The 17,537-nt window shown below is 38.2% G+C and overlaps 1 long non-coding RNA gene across 6 annotated transcripts; it reads right to left on the reverse strand.

Annotated features, from left to right (window-relative positions):
- Positions 1–10,481: 10,481 nt before the first annotated feature.
- On the reverse strand, positions 10,482–16,221 carry LOC133720383 (uncharacterized). Of its 6 annotated transcripts, none has more exons than XR_009851826.1 (10): positions 15,808–16,220; positions 15,593–15,656; positions 14,296–14,525; positions 12,838–12,936; positions 12,679–12,746; positions 12,369–12,471; positions 12,143–12,279; positions 11,558–11,605; positions 10,777–10,885; positions 10,482–10,699 (listed from the first exon to the last, which is right to left on the reverse strand). It is a non-coding gene; the product is annotated as an uncharacterized LOC133720383 (long non-coding RNA). The 6 variants fall into 6 exon arrangements; XR_009851825.1 differs by having other exon boundaries at positions 12,136–12,279; XR_009851827.1 differs by having other exon boundaries at positions 12,143–12,234; positions 15,808–16,219.
- Positions 16,222–17,537: the final 1,316 nt, after the last annotated feature.

The raw sequence follows: 17,537 nt of genomic DNA on the forward strand, positions 1-17,537 counted from the left end.
GCCACTAGTCACCGGAGTCCGGCAAGGTCTCCTATCACTTCTCTCTCTAAGTGACAAAGAAGGAGAGGGCAAAAGTGTCCCAAAAATAAATAAAAAGAATAAAAAAAAAATTAATTGGGTATTAGGGAAATAATCCCTTAGAGTGTTTTGGATAAATGGGGTTAAAAAACTGTTAGTGGAGCAAGTAGGCAATTTTTAAGCTGAAATTGGGTAAATGATCATTTCTCCAAAATTATATGGTGGCAACCGCACCCTAATTCTTTTGTCAAGCTCGATGTGCATTTTTTTATATGATATATCAAAATGCTTAACATGACTCTCCTTTGAATTATGTTGTTTAAGTTTGTTAATACATAATTAAGAAGAAGAAGAAGAAGAAGCCCTTCACGAGCTTGACAAAAGAATGATCATAAATCCTAAATAACCATTCCCGCTCTACTAGATTATGGAGGAACAAGCTCCGTCACCGCCTCTCCCTTAAAGTCAAGCTCATCTGCGAGCACATCCTTAGCGACAAGGACGTCGGCACCGTCCGCGTCCTCGTCAAGGAGCTCTTTGACCCCGCCGACCATAAGAATATGAAATTCATCTCCTACCAGGTCCGACAACCCTCCGGGAAACCCAAGTGAGTTCGGCTACAAGGTTGATGCGCTGGTGTTGGAGGTGTCAAAGAAGGGTGAGCCCGTGACGGCTTATCCGGTAGGAGGACTCTCCCCGTTGTCGTATGATGCCTATCCACTTCAGGCGCCGAGTTTGTTCAGGTCGAGTTACCCTCCAGAGAGAGTTGGAGAGAGAAGTTAAATTTAAAATGATAATTTCGCCCTGTTTTTGGGTTAAATGGACTTGTTGGGAACTTTTTTTTTTTTTTTGGGTGAAGCGGAAGTTTTCCATAGAATTAGACTTGGGGAAATTTTACTGTAATTTCATATTATGATATTTTAGTATTTTAATAAATCTGAAACATATAGGGTGAACAAAATAGTTAGTGGGGTGGCAATAGCCGCACTCTTCTTCAATTCTATCTTCGTGTTTGGTGGCTTTGTTATGCAGTAATTTTTTTTTTTTGGGGGTTAGAATCAACTATTAACGAAAAAACCAACCTGAATTATTCAATAATTGATTAATAGTTCAATATCAATAGCAAGCTTTCTTTCATAGCAGAATGCAAGTTTTCTTTCGTACCCAATGCCAAACCAAAAAGAATCCATTGCTGAACCAATAAACCCATGTCTTTGCCCAAAAAACAAAAAAAAGGAACCAATAAACCCAGATCATGAATACTACTTTGTGTCAGTTAATTAGAACTTCATACACTTAAATAACTTCCAACCACTTTCATTGACAAGAGAAAGAAAATTGTAGCAAAGCCAAGCAAAGATATTGAGAGTCGTCAAACGAGTAATTTAGAAATCATGTTTGCAGTCAAAAATTTGGGTGATGGAGTTTTTTTTTTTTTAGTCAGCCACTTTATTAATACTAGTTATAAGAAAACTTACAACTTATAAATGTAGAAACTACATCAAAATATAAAATAACAAGAACAATACTAGATGCAACAAGGCATAGGAAATAAAACCTAACAAGGGTATTAAGGGATGCAATAAAGCGTTTGATGAAGCCACAAACAGAATCCAGGCTAAGTAAAACGGTACCAATAGTATGGTCGACCATACTTCCACGTAGATATAAACGTCAAATAGAGGGTAACCTTCTATCAAGGTAGCCGGTGGTAGTGTGACCGATCTTGCCTAATCCACGCATAAAAATACGCCGAAAAGAGAGCAATCTCTTACCTAAGTAACCAAAAAAGCCGGTCCAAAATGCAGAAAAATTTGGGCCCTATAAAACGTCTCCCGGTTCCCAGATACGAACCCTAACAGCAATGAGCCCATACACTAGTTGCAAAGCCCCAAGAATAAAGGCCCAACCCAACACCGTACTTGAGCAGTCCAACAGAGAAGAAGCCCAGGCCCACAAAATCCTGCCTTGGGCACCCAAAACCTCTTTTGGCACCCATCCCATCCCTTGCCTCGGCCTCGACCTCTGCTCCACTGCCTTACGTCAGAGAAAGGTCATCCCAGCCTCACCTACTCGACGCCACCCGCAGCCAGCAATGCCACCGGCCCATCAACTTGAAGCCAAGCATCGTCACCTGCATCGGACGGATCTGTACCCCCATCTTTAAGCCGCGCCTGTCGTGGCAGCTCTGTACCACCGCTGCTTTCCGCCTCCATCAATCCTCCCAGAGATCGAATTGACAAGCCACAAACGTTCCAATCTGTCACACCAACCTGCACACCACCGGACGCCGCACCTTCAAATTGGGTCTCAAACGCTCAACCAAAGTTCTAATCAGGCCAATGTCCGACGACACCTTCAATCCTAGGCCAGAGCCCGATCGCAACCCACAGATTCCGATCCCCTGACCACACAACAGCCCCTGTTGCTTGGCAACACCATACAACGAAAACACTTCATCCAATCCCAATCGAGGATGGGGGACAATTCTTGAGAAACCAGGCCAGAGGAGGCAAACTCCCACCCCTAGCAGAGCGGCTTTGCTAGCGTTTCCCATTAATCTTTTTTTCTGCATTCTTGGGTGATGGAGTTTGCATTTACTTCTAGCAAATAAATAAATAAAAAAGTGATTCTACTTGGACCTCCAAATATCAACTCTAACTTTTTTCAATTATTAATAAACTTTGTCAAGTTATATGAAAATACAAATAAGGACAAAGACAGAAAAATAAAAAAATAAAAAAAATTTCTTACCTCCCTCAAGTATAACATTCAATTAAATTGTTTTTTTTTTTTTCCCGGAATTTCCTTATATTGTCTATATAGTTTTATAATTTACCTAAAGCAATTAAGTAAAAGTAATAATTTCTATAGATGACTCATCATTTAATACAAAAGTAAATTCAAAACAATTTGATTTGGAATTTCCTTAAACTAAATTCATTGAATATTATGATATAGTTATTACTCAATCTTCCAACCCCAAAACCCTCGAAATCATTCTTTTAGCAAATTCAAGGGGATTCCAGCAACATGTCAAGATTGAGAACCAACCCTCTGATTAATTTTGGTGGAGGAGAGACTCACTCATAAGAGAGTAATATCATGTGATTTTGATTCATTCTTCTTCTCGTGGTTGAAGATGCAGATAAAAGGTAGAGTAACAGATTATTGTATCTCATGTTCAAAGTTGTTTTGGTAAAAGTAAGAAGGTCTACTTAGCTTTTCAAGTATTCTAAAAAGTAAATTTGAGGTATACTAAGTATAGGAGGTCCAAATAACAAATTTGGAGGTCAAATTAGAACCACCCAAAGAAAAAAAGTCCTAGAGAAGAGAAGAGATCTAAATTCCTAATTATGTTTTTGTTTCACTAGTATAAATGTTCTTTATGGTCATTTCATTAATTTTAAAACTTAATTTTGAATGTGAAAATATAGGGATGTGTATCAAATATTTAGTCATGTGTATATAAAATTACTCTTAGACTTCTTTTTGGATACTCTACATGACTGCATCAGACCTTATGTTGATATGATACAGGCACGTCATTTAATAAAATTATTAGGTCAAGTTTTGTGTAACACAAAACTCTATTAGTACAAAAATTGACCTAGTTTCTCGGAGCTAGGGTTGCGATCAGAAACCTAGGGTTTCTTGGATCTAAACACAGTCTAATGGCCATGAACGTGTTGTTCTGGAATTGTCGAGGGATTTGTAATCCTTCCACTAGGCGTGCTCTGAAGATTTTAATCTCACAGCATAAGCCGAAACTGGTGTTTCTAATTGAAACAAAAATCAGAGAAAGAGAGGAGTTCAACAGACTACAGCGTAACCTAGGGTTTGATCATGCATAAGGCGTGATGAGCGTTGGGCAGGCTGGGGGACTGGGTTTATTCTGGAATGATGACGTTAAGATCAAGATACGGCAGCCTTCTACGGCCCGTTTTATCGATGCAGTGGTTGATGAAGGAGACGGCTTCTTGCGGTGGCGTTTCATGGGATTTTACGGCAATCCAGGTGCAGCTGATCGTCATGAATCCTGGGCTCTTCTCCGGACTTTGAGTGATGATGATAGTTTACCTTGGGTTGTGCTGGGAGATTTTAATGAGATCTTGTTGGCTTCGGAGAAGCTGGATGGCAGATCACGATCAGAAAGTCAAATGCGAGGTTTCCGAGAGGCGTTGGGTTATGCGGAACTGGTGGACCTTGGGTATTATGGATGCCCGTTTACTTGGAGTGATTCGGAGACGAAGGTTAGGTTGGATAGGGTGGTTGCTACGGCTGAGTGGTCAGATAGTTTCGGCCATTCCCGGGTGGTCCATTTGCCGCCTAGCAAGTCAGATCATATTCCGATTTTGCTTTGTATCAGTGCGGTTCCGGTTGTTCCGCAGAAGAGATATCACAGGTTTAAGTTTGAATCGATGTGGTTGAAGTATGAGGATTGCCATCAGATTGTTCAGCAGCAGTGGCAACGCCCTGTTCTAGGGCTACCAATGTTTATGGTGTCCAAGAAGATTGCTAGAACCAGTATGTTTCTCGGAGCTAGGGTTTAGATATGAGCACACAAGGCAACGCCCCTTGGCTTCCCTATTAGTTTCTGATAGGGTTCTATCCGAGAAACTCTCCCATAAATATAGGAGCATATTCAATAGTTGATCCTAGTACTATAATTTTGGCCCATTTTGATCGACTAGATCGATCATTTGTTTAAATATGGAGGCCGAGCTGAAATTGAAATAGTTGGATCTAATTTGAACTAAACCTTGAATTTCTTCAACCATATGATTTGTATTCATTATAGTTTTGATTAAAGTTTATTTTATTTTTATTTTTATAAATAAAGAAAGCCATAAAGAAAACTTGATCTTCTTTTACAAAAGGGGCACCGAACCGGCTAGTTTTCCTTTTTTCTTTTTTTTTTTTGGTCAAACCGGCTAGTTAATATATTGAAGAAGACAAAAGAGAAAGAAACTCAACCACAACGCAAGTACCAGCGAACACAGTACTAGGGTTAGTCGAATGAAACTCCAACAGAAAGTACAGCAAGTAAAAACTAATGAGATTTCGATGGAAACTATTGTCCACTAACCTTGCTTGCACTTGCACCTTCCTTTTTGTCTCGTCCATTTCTCTCTCATCAGATCCAGAAGATCACCAAGAAGATAAAGTCGTCTCTCTTCGGACTGTCCGGGGATTTTTCACAGAAGAAAAGCTTGCGACTGGCTCTAATGGTTGGAACTCGAACTGACCGCTGTAGGTATCCGGATTCTGGGCCCTTTAGCAACCCATGCGCTGGTCGGTTTTATGCTAATCTGTTGTTAGTTTTAATTGATGGAATTTTTTTTTTCTTTTTTAATCTATCTCCAGGCTCCAATCTGTGCAGAGATTTCCACCTCAGAAAGGCTCGTCGGTAGGGAGGATAGGACTTGGTGTGAAAGTAGAAGCCCAGAGGCCTCCGTATCTTGAGTTCATATCCTTAGTTCTACAGGTACCACTTTTAATGTGAACTTGGCAATTATTTTTTGTTTATGTGAAGAAACAGAAACAAAAGAGGGCAGGAGTCCCAATAGATTAACATACAAACAGATACTGGGCAAGTAGTCCCAATAGATTAATCGGAAAGAAGAAGAGCAAAGACAGACAAACAACAGAATCTAAGTTACAGCTGCTTGGCTGTAACCTGTAAGGGGTATAGGGTTTTTGTCTGCTTGGGTGTTTGTGTTTGCTTAAATTTTCAGTCTTTCTAGCCAGAGTAATAGGAATCCTAAAACTGAGATGTAAAGTAGCATGCCTATCTAGTATTTCATTGGTTATTAAGGATCCAGTTTGGTAGTTTGTCTGCCTTCTGATAAACAGTGAATATATTTCAATATTCAGTTCTCGGATGAGGATAAAGGTTATAAATGTTTTAATCTTTGCAATCTTTGTTCTATGCTAATCAGTACCGTAGACTCGATTGTCTTTTATAACCAAAAGAAGGGAACCTGACACACACGCAATCTAGAGGATACAGTAGATCATTTGGTTGGCTTGTAATTTGGTTTTGTACAGCTACCACCTATAGTGAACAGGGTTTCTTAGGTTTGTCTATCGACTGCTATTGTTATTTTATTAGTTTTGTTGTGATGTTAAGCATCTGGTATATTGGTTTTTGTCTTGATTTTAATCAACGAAGAAGGGAATTTCAATAATCAGTTCTTCTATAACTATAAATTTTGGATAGTTTTATGCAATAGTCTTTGTGTATGCTGCTTGGTACCTTACAAAAACAAGTGACCTCACCTTCTTCTTTAATCAGAAAAAGGGAACCTGACCATAGAGTAGAGCATAGTCGACCATTTCTAGTTGTGGATTTGAGCTTTAGGAGAGTGCTATGCTTCGAGTGAGTTAGACATTTCATTCAGGAATTACAGCTGAATTTGACAACTCGTCACCAATTTAACTGTCAAGAACTTGAACTTCCTCTGAAGGGTGGAACTATGCTTCGAGTAGAGCATGGTCAACCATTTCTAGTTGTTGATTTGAGCTTTAGGAGAGTGCTATGCTTCGAGTGAGTTAGACATTTCATTCAGGAATTACAGCTGAATTTGACAACCCGTCACCAATTTGACTGTCAAGAACTTGAACTTCCTCTGAAGGGTGGAACTATTATGAGTCTTTAATCTGCTCCAGATGGAGGGATGAAGTGTTTTTTCCAATTCATGTTCTCAAAGTTCGGCCTCAAGTTTCGAGACACGGGGTACTGTCTTCTGTTTTTTACTTTCTTTTTTCATATTTTTTGTTTTGCTCTACGGTCATAAACCTGGATTATAAGTGGATGTTGTGGTATGTTGTTTACATGTTTTACTCTGGAGTCAGTAACCTGGACTGATGAAGGGATGAGTATGAAAACCTATGACATGATATTGCCTATGCAGTTTGACTACTTTATGGTGTAGCATGATATAATCTTTTATCCGTTGATATGGAATTTCACGTGGTTAGTAACTGTATAACTTGTTCACAAGCTGGAAAGTATGTTTACAAACTCTTAGAAGGGATTTACTGACACATGATGAAATGGGACTATATTCTTTGCAACATGCATATTCTTTCATGCATTAGACAAATTCTCTTGCCATGCAGAGTTGGTGCCAATAGACCCTCGTAGATTAAGCTCAAAGTACTATTGAGCCCCCTAGTCCCCTGAACCAAACTCAAGTCAGTTCCTCTACAGGAGTTTATATTTCTTGATTATAAATAGGATTTAAGATGCAATAAAATAGGTTATCCTAATGCAATTAGATGCAAAGGGGTTTATATTCCATATCTTATAGATTCTATGCTTTAAACTAGGCGCTTCTACACATGATATGTGTTGAAATTGACATATGTTATTTAAGAATAGATTGGTACTGTTCTTAATTTTAAACATGTAGAAGTTTTAGATTTTCTGTAGAATAATGACAAAGAAGTTCGCTTGGGTAGTATAATAGATTTGTGCTAGTTTACGAGATGTAGAATGTGGAAGCATGTGGAGTTTAAGTTACATTGGGTGGCATAAAGAGTGCTAATATGCCAAATTTTGGTCGGATGTAATCACATAAGTCTCATATCCTGCTTCCTGAAATCCACCCCAACCATCTCTTTTAGATAGAAAAGCCAGGTACAAGCCAACCTTTGCATGGCCCAAATAAAGAGGAGGCTTTCCCACTTTGAAACCTGATGCTTAAAAGACCCATTAAACTACTAAACTGAAACTGATGTACTTGACAAGACACGTGAATCTCAGAAGACTCTACATAAGCTTGTAGAATAAAACCTATAAAAAATTCAGCCTCCATAACTGCAGTAGCTAACTTGAGAGCATTTAATTCAACCATTAAGCAAGATGATTGGTCCTCCTGTTTTTCCTTTGTTCCGCTTGTTGACTATAAATGGTTTCACTAGTTTTAACTTCAAACAACTTTATTTTGCTTTGTTCTGTCACCTGATCTAATTATCTCAGTTTTCTTGACATTGGTCTCTCAATAATTGTTCGTTGACAATTATCCATCAACTAAAGGTTTTAATTCTAGTATCAGGTCACAAAGCCAAAAGACTAATGGGGAAAACTTCTTCTGCTACTGTAATGGCTGCAGGAAGCTTGGTTTTGTATACTAATCATCAGAAGAGCTAAAAAGAGAAAACTGGGTTCTTTTCCTGATTGCTGCAACTGAGTTTTTAGCACAAGGTATACTCATTTGTATATACAGACATATATAGGTTGTTAGTGTAGGTATTTATCTCTTGATTAGACTCATTTATGTGCAGGTCAACTCCCTTACAGCATTTGCTGTAAGGGTGTCATGATTTACATAGCACTGTCACCAACAACTAAATGTGTTAGAAATTTTGTAATAAAAGTTATCCTTAAATGGAAAAGCTTCAGCTGATGCTGGAAGCTGTCCCCTCTGAAGTTTGGAAAGGCTTAGACTCGACTGACTGAGGTACACACAACTATGCATAATAGAAAATATACCTGAGGTCAACTCATTCCTGTTAAATCATGTGTAGATTTTCAAATACCAAAAGCCAATTACAACTATGAACTATCAAACAAAAGATTAGCAATCCCCATGAAGTCAAAACTGGCTTACGTACACGTCAGCTGCAGAGATAATAGTTGTGCATTGTTCTGTAGGCGTAGTGTTGGAATAACCGGCCCTCCTGATCTGCAAGCGTCCTTGTTTCATCCCAGCCATGAGAGCCACAATATTCAGTCAGCATGATCCTCCTCATCAGGCCCATAACTATAAAAGGAGCAAAATAATTAATAATGTTTCATGTCACATTGTATGCAGTATGTCCAGTAAATGAAAAATGTTCCGGTGTTGCTCCCCAATTTTTAGAAGATTCAAAAGAATTCATTTGCAATAAAGGAGTTTGTGTTACCCTTCAACTGGTGCATCAGGGAGTCCTTGCTCTGGGTGTAGTATGTCCATGCCTTGAACTTGCACATATGCTTGCCCTTCAGCCTGGCCTTGAACTTGCACATTTGCTTGCCCTTCAGCCTGCATAATTGCTTCATTCTCACCAGGCATATGTTCCTCAACCGCATCATTTTCATGTAATGGCCCCTCACCCTCTACGTTCTCTTGATTTTCTGCCACCCCTTGGACTAGAGCATTTACCCCAGCTGTTGTCACTGCAACATGGATGATCTGATCAGATACATCTATCATTCGCTGAGCAATTGCATTTCCTTGCACCATTTGTTCCACGGTATGAGCAACTGCAGTGTAGATAAATGTGCGGTTACCAGCCATAAGGTCAGCAATGATATCCAGAGAAAGGCCTATATGGGCAATTTGAGCAGCCTCATTTACAACAGTAGCTGCTGCCTGAGCAATCACAGCAATTCCATCCCCTATCATCTGTTCCAGGTTATTGTTATTATTCACCTGTTGCTCAGCCTCCCCAATTTCCTGCTGATTCTGTTCCGCAAGCTGATTTTGCCCCTCCACATTCTGCATGTCATTGACATCTTGTTGTCCAACAACCACATTCCCTTGGGCATGAGCAGCATTATCGGCAGGAACATTAGCATTAATGTTGACAATCGCAGGAATAAAGGCAGCATTAAAAGCAGCATTGGCTGCGTTAACTTGGGCAAGATGGATGGCAGTGTTGTTAATTTGGGGTGTGATTACAAAAATGCTCTCGACAACCCATCCCGTATGTTCAAAGTTGCCTATAATTTGATTAACCGTTTGGTTGATGACCTCTACCATGTGGTTTTCAGCCAAAATGTTTGCATTATTTCCAATAGTCAGACCTATAGCAGTTAATTGATCCGCATGGTGGCTAATCATGGCACCCCCTGCTCTAATTATAGCAATCAGCCTGGCTATTTCCAAGTTATTCAATACAAACTGATTCGGAACCATAGCCATTACCTGATCACCCTCGGGTTCGTCTTCTACAATAACTTGTGGACCATTTATGGGACCAGCCCCAATTCCATTGCCGTTCGCTGCTTGCTCGCCTTGTGGACCATTTATGGGACCAGCCCCAATTCCATTGCCGTTCGCTGCACCACCTTCGGGGACCTGTGGTGGGTCATCTACTACATTTGCATCACCATTTGCGCCGCCACCTGGTCCAAATTGAGCGCCGTTACCTGCATTCTCCATTTTCGGTTCTGGGTATTCTTCTTCAGTCGGCTAAAATGGTTTGAGAACAGAGACTAGTGTACTGCCACCCTAAGGGTATTAAAGTAATTTCTAGCAGTTATTTCCAATCCTTTACAACCTAACGAAATGGCGTTTGGTATGTCTGTATACGTATTCCAATTTAATTTTAAAAGGACTGTACCTCATGTAGTAAAAGTACAAAAATTATTCTACTACCAAAAAAAAAAAAAAAGTAAAAATGATGAAATCTAGAGATATATGCTAAATGTTACAACATATTAAAGAGCCTTCAAAAAAAAAAAAAACATATTAAAGAAAGAAAACTGATTATCATGATTCCAACTAAAGAAAACTCCAGATGCTTCAACTATTTTTAAAAATAATAATGGCAAGTCAATTAGTGGATACAAATTTATACCAAAACTAATCCGGTTTAGGGTATCAATAAATGCTTGTCGCATTAACCAGCTGGATCATCCGAGAAACTTCCTTATTAACTTTGGTCTATGCCCGCATTGTGTCAAAATCTGAAAAAGTAGTGAAATTATTCAGAAAATAGTAACTATAAATAATGAGATACCATAGAGAGTGAGCACATAAATACCTGACTATTGCTGACAGCTTCAAGAAGTCCATTTTCATAATAGAAAACTTCTTCATTTTACATGACTAAGACCACAATATCCGCTGCAGCCTCCAAAAGTTGAAAAATCCTAACATTTATGAAAAAATTCAAATACTTCAGTTTGAATAGATTTTTATAATATCCAGCCGCCAGTTAACATTAAAATTAGATAAGACTGCAGCCAACAGGACACATTTAAACAAAACCCTACTCAGATTGTGGGCAAAAAGTTTTTCGTTAAGTATACAACACTCGAGGCTACAAACATGAATTAAACACCTCAGCAGAATACATTCTGATCAACACCCACTGCAGAAAGTAAAGCAGGAAAAACATAGTTCAAGACCATACCCAACAACCTCAAGTACAGCTCCAAGAGCAGCATGTGCAATGAAAGCACTTGATATATATATAATAAATCTAGTAAACAAGCAGAATTCAGACCCAGCATTCAACAAAGCAATATTGAGAAGGTCAAACATATATAAGTGGAAGCGGAACAGCTTGGGAAAGATGTGAGACAAAACAGCAGTAATCCTGACACTAAAAGAGATAGCGCAGCAACTAATATTTGAACCAATAAGGATGAAATGAGAGCAAGCAGGAGAGATAACCGAGGGGAGACCATACAATTACTTTTGAGGCCAGCAAGTTCAGTATTAGAAGTTTCAGCATTCAACATTGCGTCATCCCAATAAAATTTTATCAAACAACAACCAATCTAGAAAGAATGGTCAAAAACAACAAACCAGAAAAGCACCTTGTAGAGAATGCTGAAGGCTATGCACAGACTCGCGAACCTCAGTAGCTGTAAAGAAAAATAAGGTGAAGATTCTATAAATAGTAAAAAGGGTCAAGAAAAAGACATGGAAAATCAGAAACACATAAAAAAGAAAGAGCAGTTTGAATGATCTGGATGAGCTCATCCATGAAAGATGACTTTAGCAGCACTTAACATTACTTCACTAAGACAAATGCATACAACTGTCAGTCACAAGAAAGTTGGAATGCATTAGTATCATTGTCAAACAGGTTGAATTTTTATTATTAAGGTCATAAGTTACTCCAAACTCAACTTCTGCTGGTATCAGAGTACTTCATCCCAATTGGGAAGATAATGGAAGCACTCTTTCAACAAGTTCCCCAACGAGCTCAATCAGTGCTCGCCCAGAAACCTGCTACCTTCAGAGGATAAATGTTGCAAGAGTTCTTCATCCCAAATGGGATGATCAAAGGAAGCACTCTTTCACAGAGTTTCCTAGCAAGCTCAATCAATGCTTGAAGCTGCTGCCTTTGAGAGGCGAAAGAGGTATTTAGAGTACAGATTAGTGGAAATACCCATTACCTGCCAACCTGATAGGCTGGCATCAGTTTGAACCAAGTATATCAAAGTAAGAACTCCATGACACTTATCCATTCCAAGATTTCAATGATATCCTGCCAATGTGAACATGTGATTCAGTACTGGCACCTTCATCATCACTGCCAGCAACCAGGTAACACCAAAACTACAGATTATTTCAAAAAACAGAACTCCAAGAAAGGTAACTGGAAGATTGAGGTGAAATTACCCTAAATGAGAGATCGCCCAATGATTCCTTAGATCTTAGATGAATCTGTCAATTATCATTAAAGGAACAGTCCTCTAAAGCAGGTAAGAGCAAAGGTAAAGACCTGAAAATAAAAAAGAACCCATCTGATGGAGACAATTATGGGAACACTATATATGGTAGGCAACCATCTCCACTTAAAATAGGTTTCCCTCCCCTCAAGAATGAGCTGCCAAAATCCCCACTACAATCCCTTATGTCTAATTATTCACAAAGACGCTTGGAATTCAAAGCAAGGCTACCACACATCCACAAAAGAAAGTGTACTTACCATCTAAAATAGCAGGCAGCACCTGCTCCAAATAACCAGAAGTGGACATCTTGTCACCATAGTAATTACTACAAGTGAATCGGGGAAAAAGTCAAACAAGGCAGGGAAAAGAAAATACTACCAGCAGTGGTTACCATAGTTACACCATAATGTCCTCACATTGATGTCAAATATCGTCACACACAGATGCTTTTCGATGTGAGCACTTTCATCAGGAAGTGCATATTCCAAGTACTGATTCCCAAATGGAGCTAATACCTGGATTCGGATCAAATATCCATTAGCAAAGCCAGAATATATTTAGGAAGATAAGGACTCCCAATAATTCTATACAAGCAGTACCTTGCAAGTGGAATCAACTATCTGATCTCATAGAAAACAGGGAAAATAAAGAATATCAATGTTTTTATAAAACCCGTAGTTCAGTGGGATCGATTTTCTATTTGCAAAGCAAATAAGGAAAATAAAGACTCAATTTTTCTCTGTGGTAACGCTGACCAATATTTAGCATCCAAACTACATATGTGCAGGACGAAGCAACAATTTCAGATGTGGCACCAGATAGACTTTCTTCCGTATCATCAACTTTTCGCATTTCTTTGAATTTTATCAAGGATATTTCCACTCAATACTTATAAACTAAAAATGAATGATATAATAAAGTAAAATACTTATCCTGAAATTCCAAGGAAAAAACATATAACAGGTATGTAGAGTGATTAGTACCCAAACTAAAAATGTGCAGTAGGAAGCAACAGTGGCAGATGTGGCACCAGATAGACTATTTCCATATTATAAACTTTTCATTTCTTTGATATCAACATCATCAGGATATTTCCACTAAACACTCAAAAGAGTAAAATGGAATGTTGTAACAGATCAGGCAAATCCAAAACTATCTATCGTTTGATAACTGACATTCTCATTTAGGTATTACCTAAGCTCTCAGTGATATCAAAAATTCCTTTATGTGATGAACAAATAATACAGATTGTTAATCATATGTTATGCGAATAGATTGACACTAATACATATAGATATCACGTGAGCAGACCAACCAAATCCAAACCCATTTATCATTTTAGCAATATCCAAGACTGCGTTGCATTTTCTGTATGATTAAGCTCCCAAACAAACATGGCACCATCTATTCTACTTGATCAAGACATAAAATGTGCAATATTTATCCAACGGTTGTTTCTGTTACGCATTTAATACAAAAAATATCAAGGTGGTGCAATTTGTTCTGAAAGGCAGACACAGAATGAACAAGCACAAAACTAAAATATATTACATTTTTTTTCTAAAATGTAAACATATTATATTATCCTTGAAATATTTTTTGAAAAGAGATAACCTTTTAGATATGAGCACACAAGGTGAAGCAACTAAGCATCTAAATGATTCATAACAATATGAGGATAAGTGAAGCTGTAATAGGTTGAAGTGTTGAACTGAAATCTTTCTGTCAGAAAACCAAGAGCTTGCCATAAAAAAAGTAAAAAATAAAAATAAAAAGTTTGCCAAACTGGCTGCATTGCAGTTCAATAAGCAACAAGGGAAAAAGAATATGTGTGCAAACAGTCCACATTTAGAAAACTAAATAGTGACCCAAACCTTTTCTGGTAGATGTAAACCAACCCAAATGCTTGTAGCAACCTCAACATTCTGAAGATGACACTGACTGGTGGAAGTGAATTTCACCAGTTAAACAGGCCAGTCTAACATGAATATGGCTTGCATGAACACTGTATCCCCTTCATTAGGTTGTAGACCCAGGGCCAACTCAACAGATGTCCAATAGATGCTTGATAATCTTGAATAGTGCAAAGATCGTAATGAATAACCTGCAAAGTAAATAATGAAAGAATAACTAATAACCATAAAACAAAAATAATGGAAAAACAATGTGAATCTCTGCCATTATCATGAAGCCTAGGGATAGGTCATGGGCAGTTATGTTCAAAAACGAACATGAAAATGTGCGCCTTATTACAAAATCCTGCCTTCTTAGAGCCCAAGAGAAAATACTCCATTATCTTAGCAATCCATCATAGAAAGATAAGCAAAAGAGAAGGGGCCACGTAACTGAATATGTCATGTGGGAAAGTAGGGAAACTTTCAGAGAAGAGAGTCCCAATTTAAGATACAAAAGAGGCCATTAATTATTAATCTCATATAGACTCAAAGATATTCCTTCATCAACTTCTCATTGACCAACAGATGGAATCACATCCAACAGAAGACGAACTTCTTTGGTCACAACTAAGTGCAAATCAGTAGCAGTGTCAGATCCCAATTACAGGAAACTGGAGCAGTACATCTAGAAAGCTTTAACACTACTTCATATGCGATATCACTGACAATTGGTGACCTTAGTAGTATATCGACATAGTTAACCTCATATAAGATGGAAGGTCAACAATGGACGGGAAAGTCTTAAGACCTTCTCGCACTGGGGCCAATTAAAAGCAGCCTGACCATTTGAGCTGAAAGTCAAGCAGGGACCCCTTATAAAGGTTATCCGGACACAATACCAGGGAAGGAAGTTGACTATGTGCAAAATAGGCCATTTCCCTAAGAGCATTAAGCATGGAACATAGATGCTTCTGTATTTCTCAGACCTTCTAATGTATGGAAACCTCCTCCCTGAGTTATTGTAATGCAAAATGATATTGTACCTATAGATTACTCTGGATATACCAACACCAATACACTGCAGGCTATAGATTACCGACTTACAATACGCAACTAATGTGCAGCCCAAATCCAAATTTAAAGATGTATCCCTAAATGAAAAAAATAAGCAGGTAGCAAATATCCCTAGTTTCTTACAGCAATCATTCAAGGAATAGTAGATGAAAACGCATGAAAATAACAGAAGCAAATGGAATTTCTCATAGCTGCAACATACCTTGAGTCTTGTCCTTTGTCATTGAAAGGTGATACCTCTCCGTGATTTGAAGTAACGAAATCACCTAATTCAAATAAAAAAAAAAAAACAATTACCAACCCTTATGGTTCAATTAAACTTGGATGATATAAATCTTCAAAAAGGGCAAAAACGATAAAACTCGGGAAAGAAAGACACAATTGGATCTGAGTTTTAAGATAAGAAGACTTTTCTACCTATACAAATCCAACGCCCGGTGTTCTGATTCAACCCGAACGCTGGATGGAAGGTCTTTTTCTTCTATGTGTTTCCTGTTGTTGTCAGCATAGTTACCCACCTGTCAACAGTGGCCTTCTTCTTCTTCTCAGATGGGGATCAGATTTCCATCTAGCGCCGGTCAAACGGTTTGAAAGAGAAACAGCCAGGTGAGAACTCAAAGGCGCCGTGGAACTGAGAGAGAAAGATGAGAGATATGGAGGTAGAAGCCTCGTTCAGCTGCAGCAATGCCGGAGAGGTTAGCTTTGAAACCACGTGAATACCGCCGCCCTTTTTTGGTTTTTTCTTGATGTCTTTGGTATTTTGGAACACAAGTACACAACTCTTCTTCGTACTTTCCCTTCCATAGGTTACTTTCGGATTTTTTTACGTCTTGGTCGTTTCTCTTTTTTCATTTGGATTCGAAATAGTTTCTCATTTTATAGCAAATTACCATAAACTACAAACTCAACCCAACTTTTCCCATGCGCAGACCTGTTTTTTTTCATATCCTTGCGGTACTGTAGCAGGCCCATGCGGCATTTTTCTTCTATTTTAAATTGGTTTATGTTAACGTGTAAATTACCAAATTGACCTTTGCAGAGTTAGTGTGATTTAACGCTACTGACCTTCAATATCATTCTGAAGAATACTTCATTCTTATCTTTGTTCTTTTCTTTGATTGTATTGTTTCTCTCTAGAGTTCAATTTGGTGGCTAATAAGTCATTCTGCATCTACATATGTTCAATTTGTTGAATGTGTCAGCAAGCCCAGTTTTCTCTATCCCATAAATCAATCTCTTCCCACCCATTATGACATGAAATAGAGATTGATCATCAGTAACTATTAACTAAGTGTTTCCAGTTTGAGCTGAGAAAACTGATATTAGAAGTAAATAGAAAAATGGGATATACAAGCTCAAAATTTGATCATGATTAACAATAGTCAACCTAAAGTCACATAACTTTAAACACTCATCTAATAGAGCATAATGTATATTCCCAAAACGGCATTTTCTTTAGCTTTCCCTATATCTTCTTTGTTCCAATCGGTACGTCCTCTTGGTCTATTGCAGCAACCATCCTCTTTTGCCATTGCGATTAATCTGTGTATTATGATAAATGCAAATATATGAGTACTGACCCTTAGTAGTTTGCTAACCCTCAGTAGTGTACTGACCCTTAATACTTTATTGACCCTCAATTTGATTAAGAAAATATCCACAGAGCAATACTGACTGCAATAATAAGGTCAAATATCCACAGAGCCTATAAGTAGACATAATTACAATGACCTTCCCATAAAGTAAAGCTAAGAAACCTGTCTAAAAATGCAAGCTCAACTGAACCGATAATAGAATTAAGTTCAATACCTCATGCAATCAAGCGAATGCACTCATAAAGCTGAACCTATTGATCCTCATAAATAAACATCAAATGAAGTTGCAATACACATAGGGTTACTGACCCTCAATAGGATACTGACCCTCAATAACAATACACATGGTTTTCTAACTTCAGTTACACCATTCACAATCTCAAACCTCTTAATCAACCATCACATACAGAAAGACACATATGTCATCATTGCATAAAGTAATCATTATGGAACATAAACTCGATATAATTCGGCACCATTATGTATCCAAACATTTTAAGACCTATCTAAGTAACACCATACTGACTTACAACAACATTCTCCAACAGAGCA

The sequence above is a fragment of the Rosa rugosa genome, chromosome 7 (genome assembly GCF_958449725.1).
Source record: "Rosa rugosa chromosome 7, drRosRugo1.1, whole genome shotgun sequence".
In the NCBI taxonomy this organism is placed as follows: Eukaryota; Viridiplantae; Streptophyta; class Magnoliopsida; order Rosales; family Rosaceae; genus Rosa; species Rosa rugosa.